The sequence below is a fragment of the Sinocyclocheilus grahami genome, unplaced genomic scaffold (assembly GCF_001515645.1).
Source record: "Sinocyclocheilus grahami isolate Dianchi unplaced genomic scaffold, SAMN03320097.WGS_v1.1 scaffold385.1, whole genome shotgun sequence".
Classification (NCBI taxonomy): Eukaryota; Metazoa; Chordata; class Actinopteri; order Cypriniformes; family Cyprinidae; genus Sinocyclocheilus; species Sinocyclocheilus grahami.
In genome coordinates this window covers 244,634-250,553 of record NW_015505564.1, presented here as the reverse complement: position 1 = coordinate 250,553, position 5,920 = coordinate 244,634, and positions in this window count along the sequence as shown.

Sequence of the window (5,920 nt, the reverse complement as noted above, 5' to 3'; positions counted from 1 at the left end):
TATTCATATATAAAATAAATAATAATGGCCCAAGGACTGATCCCTGTGGTACGCCGATATTTACATTCAGAGTACAAGAAGTGAGTCCCTCTATATTTATACATTGAGATCTATCCGATAAGTAATTAACAAACCATCCGACAGTATTTACTGATAAACCTACACTAAGTAGCCTCTGCTTCAAAATGTTATGATCTACGAAATCAAAAGCTTTGGATAAATCAATAAAAAGAGCAAAATAAAAGAGAAATTTAAACTTTAATAAATGCGAATTGCTACCAATTAAAAGATTGCTCTCTTACTTCAATTGAGGATATTGCTGTCAAAAATAGGGTAACATATCTTGGTATACTAATTACTAAAGATGAATATACAGTAGGTGTTCAGCAAACTTCAAACCTATTATTGCCAAAACACAAAAAAATGCAATTGCTGGTTACAAAGGGATCTGTCACTAAAAGGCACTAAAAAACTGCTCACTAAGGCAGAGGGTCTGTCTTGTTTGGCCTACGAAGCTCAGTCTCTTTTTGTGGATAAGCCCACATCTAAATAAATTAATGAGGTTTTAATAAAATTCCTATGGAAAGATAAATCTCATTATTTAAGAAAATAATTAAATTTTATTTTTATTAAACATTATTAAACGCATATAATAATGGTGGACTGAATTTTTCACGTGACAAGAGTGATGTGAGAAGACTGACACTATACGATGGCGGATCCAAAGCGCAACTTTTGTTAATAAAACTTTCATTTATTAGTTTAATAGCCTATAAGTGAGTGTCTTTGTTGCTGGGTTTTCATTAAAAAAATAACAATGAACCACAAACTAAGCATTCGTTTTAAATAAGGGAAAATACCTTATTTATTTGGGTTACAACGGCTATATCCATCTCAAAGGGGAAAATCCAAAAACCTTACATTTATTTGTGTTACAACGCGGATACATAAGTTTTATTCAGTGGAGTAGCAAGTCAGCCCCGGGCCCATATGCAAAAAATGTGTGCAATGTAAAATGTGTTTTAAACATGGCACAAAAACGCTGCTGTATAGGCTACTGAATGCAAACACAATTTTGGCACATCAGCCCAAAAAACAAACAAACAAACAAAATAATTATAATAAAATAAAAAACAAACAAAAAAAGTCAAAAATAGTGAGGGGATATTTGAATTATTTGTTAATAAGCTAATGTTTTCTGAGTCAATGTTGACCATCCATCCTCATTGGACGTGCTTTTAGAGAGAAATGCATCTTTAGGGATTACATAAGGAAAGAGTTTTTGTTTTCGATTTGAATTATTTCGTTTTAAAATAGTAATTTAAAGCATTCTATAGATAAATTTATCAGCTAATGTGCAACAAATCTATTCATTACATTTGCTTGAAATATCCACACTTTTCAGGTCTTCAAGTTTGGATGTTCTCCATTCATGTTTTCATCCAGGTTCTTAGCATGTTTATTGTAAATTTGAACTGTTTATAGGCCTATATACTGTAAACAAATAAACAAATCAATACCTAAATCAATCAATTTGTTATTATCTTAAATCTTTTAAGAAAAAAACATATTTACAGTGGCATTCTGGCAAAAGGATGTTGCTGTCTTGAATGGGGTAAATTCACAATATGAACAATTGTTTAATTATAACAGATTAGATTAATTTTAACAAAGTCAGAATTTAATTGAACACTTAATGTACACAATATTTTTTCTCAAAATGTAATAGAACATATGTTTGCCTAACACTAGGAAGAATGACCGATTCAGCCATAGAACTTTTTATCTCACTATTCTAACTTTTTTCTTGCAATTGTGAGTTGACATCTTTCAAATCAAACTATTTTTCTCAGAATTGCGAGTTTATATCTTGTTTATATCTTGCAATTAGGAATTAACATGTCACAATTCTGACTTTTTTCGCAGAATTTTGAGTTTTTACTTCCTCTGCAATTCTATCTAGCAGTGTATATCTGTCTACAGTATATCTCACAACTCAGACCTCTTTCTTGTAAGATATAAACTCAGAATCTATAATCAAATCTGTTAACAGATCTGCTATTAATGTAATATGTTAATGTAAATATTAATCTAAATGCCACAGTATGTATTCAAATAAATTAACCAATTAATGAGATTCAGCACACTTGAGTTAGGAACATTATTAAGATTCCAACACAATCATGTTCAAACTCTTTGAGTAATTGTGTCATCTCTGCAACAAAATATCTCCCTCAATCCAAGAAGTATGAGAGACCAGGCTTTTTTTTTTTTTTCCCCCGGAATGTTGATGATCGTTTAACTCCTCAGAGCTCGGCCAATGAAATCGCAGCACTCCCTCATCCATCATTAGCTGACGGGGTCAAAATGAGCCGCCCTCTCCTCATGCTAAAAACTCCAGTCTGCCCTGAATCATCATTCTCTATCACAAACCTTAATATATGCCATTGATTAAACCAATATCAGCAAGTGACACTAACCCCATTTGGCTATAAGTACATCTGCGATGATCTCGGTCACAGTTTTCTCTTCCTGGTGAGAAAACTATATAATACAACTCTAAAGATTTCACTTAAAGGAGATCAATGTAATATTTGATGTCTTAAAACAGCCTTAAAATGCTGATCACAACAAGAATCTACTGCTGAGATCAGGGCCATCCTTAGCTGATGCGGGGTCTGGTGCGAGGTAAGGAGCGGGGGTGGTGGGGGGGTATCCCCTCAGTCTGAAGACATGCTGAAGAACGTGTTTGCTGCCTTTTTAATGAGATGAGCCTCAGTTCTCACATTCTGAATCAATAATAATTTGCTTAAACTGCAAATAGAAGGGTTTAAACAGCAGAAATCTGACGTTAGTGAAGTGGACATTACATGATGCGGTCAGCCAATATATAATCAGGTGACTATAAATCAGATTCATGCAATAATCCATATTCTTATTAAGAGTCACAGTTGCCGAATGTAATATAGTAAAAGTCATATCTCAGGTGGACGGCTATTGTAGGAGGTCACTGAAGCATAGAAATCATGTTGGGGTGGAATTATGTTCCCATTCCATCAAACTTGGGATTTACCAACGACATTTTGCTTCTGGGATGAAGTATATGAAGCAACAAATCTACAAAGAAGCGTAGGGAGGTATGGCAGTGCTGTGCACATGACAGGGAACATTCGGTTGAGTAATGTGATGGAAATTTATGTTTATAATAGACATAATCATGCATCTGCATTCCAGGCTTCCGAATGTAATGTGTTCCCATTGCAGTTAGGCTGTTCATATCAAAATTGACTGTAATATCCCCAGCGATGAGCAGGAAGTTTGATGGTTTCCTCTTGGAAATGAACTCTGTCAAGTGCAATAACATGAATCAGCGTGTGAAGCGCAGAAAGAAGACACGTCTGAGAATTGTAGATATTATTGCAGCCATGAGTTTTTAGAACAATGCTTCAAGTACAAGTTTTAAATATCTCATCTAGACATTCATTATATACATTTTGGTGCAGAAATATGGTTAACTCAAATGTTTTTCAAAAATGCTTAACATACATAAAGTCTAGATACTAGTCACTAAGTGTTTTATTATGGCTATTCTATTTCTACTATTTGCATATGATTATCATATGCATGTTTGCTTGAATCGGGACATTACCAAACAAGTTCTTTTCATAATGTCCTATATAAATATACTGATGTATAACATTACTTACACACTACAAAACAAGATTACAAGTTGGTTAATACTAATTAAAATCACATCCAAGGGACAAGTACTTTGGGATGTTAAATGGAAGGTGTGATTTCTACTGATCTGATAAAAAAAATATTTATAAATTTAATCAAAAGAAATAAAGGCTGATTTAGACATTAAATAATGACTTTCACTCGTTGGTCTAGCCTAATGTAGTCAGGCTGATTTAGCTACAGTATATTAATCTATTAGATTATTAATAGTTGGATAGTCATAATAAATAATGTCTTAAAACTAGATCTTTTAGATGTTGACAATGATTGGTTTAAATGGGTTTTTATGTGTGTTTGCATGCACAACAAAACTTTACCATTACAATTCAGATCATTATAAAAATCAAGAAATGCAAGAAAACACATGACATGTTTTTGAAATTGTAGTGTTTTGATGTCCAAACATAAATAGATATGATCACAAGACAAAATCGGGATAATGGGAATAAATCAACGATGCATTTCTCAGTTTTCTACTTTCCTTTCAGATGTTTTTGTTAGTTTGTTTTTTGTGTGCATGAAAGTCAGTGGGGCCCAAAAAGAAAAAAAATGTAATTGTACAGACAAGAACACTTTTGCATTTAGCAGAAGAAAGACTGACATGAATGACACAGAATGTCATGAGAATGAGTAATGAACTGCAGAATTTTTTATTTTTGGGTGAACTATCCTTTAAATATAACTATATTGCACTAAATACTATACATCTAATCACAATTTCATCAAATCTATGATCAAATCTGTTAAACTACCCAATAGAGTAGCTGAAGACAAATTGTTGCAAAGTAGATTACAAAATGATACACATTTAATGATGAGAAGTGCTCACAGCTAAACCGATTGAAGAGAGATATTATTCATTACAAGGGAACGTCTCGGTTACGTATGTAACCCTCGTTCCCTGAAGGAGGGAACGGAGATGTCACGTCGGTGACCGACGATTTGGGATCTCGCTTCGAGAGACCATCTACTAACTAAATGAGCCAATGCACATTGGCATGCTATGATTGCATCCAGCTGCCGCTGATGACGGCGCAAGCACAAATGGGCAGCAGGTGCAACGCATACCAGCTTTTCGCTTTGGAGCCGAGCGACAACATAATTCTGTTAACATATAATATTATACATCACCTATGCGCAACGCATATACGCACGCTTTAGCATACAGGTGACAGTTGGCCGTGCAGAGCATCAGGGAGAAGTAGGAGCGTGGGGAGTTACTAAAAGTTCCCAATGCATCGGGAAAAGCTGCATTTTAGAAGAGTTTTGATTTGATTACCATGGCAAACAGTGAGCCAATTGGTCAGGTGCAGTGCAGAATCTGCAAACATATCCTTGCACATAACAGCAAAAAATACACGCAATAGGCTAAAGCGTGCCGCAAAGCCCCAGCAAAAGCAATTACCATAAATGTGTCAGGGGAAATAGTAAGTTTTATGAGTTCTTGTCACAAAGATGAAGATGATGATCCTGACTCGCCATTTCCTCATTGGACGTGCTTTTAGAGAGAAATGCATCTTTAGGGATTACATAAGGAAAGAGTTTTTGTTTTCGATTTGAATTATTTCGTTTTAAAATAGTAATTTAAAGCATTCTATAGATAAATTTATCATGTCGGTGAAGCACTCCTGCTCAAGACCAAGACGACAGAAAGCGCATCCTGTTTGTTTTCCTTATTTTAGAAAAGCACAAGGTTTTGTTGATATTGTGAGTGCACACAAATACAAGTAGACCCTTTGCAGTTCCGAATGATGTATACTATTACCTTTATGAGCAAAAATGACGGTGTATTTTTAAGTTTTCGCTGTTCTTAAAAAAAATGCAAGTGATCGCGCTGGCGCCTCCATGTCCTGCAGCGCTCCGCACAAACGATTGGATATGCGCCTAACAGCGCTCATTTATCTAGGTTAAATGTTTAAATTAATACTGTGAAATGCATGAAGTATTTTATATCTGTTTATTTTAGGCAAGTGGTGTTGGTTTGAGAGGGCTAAACTGATCAAACATAATGCTCAACTCACTGTTTGCAAGCTGCCGCTTGGCCATTCCTTTAAAAAACAAAAACTTGAATTTAACAAACATAAAATGTTCCAAACATATTTCACAATTAACTTAATAAAGAAACAAAAAGAAATATGACCACTTTGCCATTAAAAACCAAAACTGAACTATTTTAATA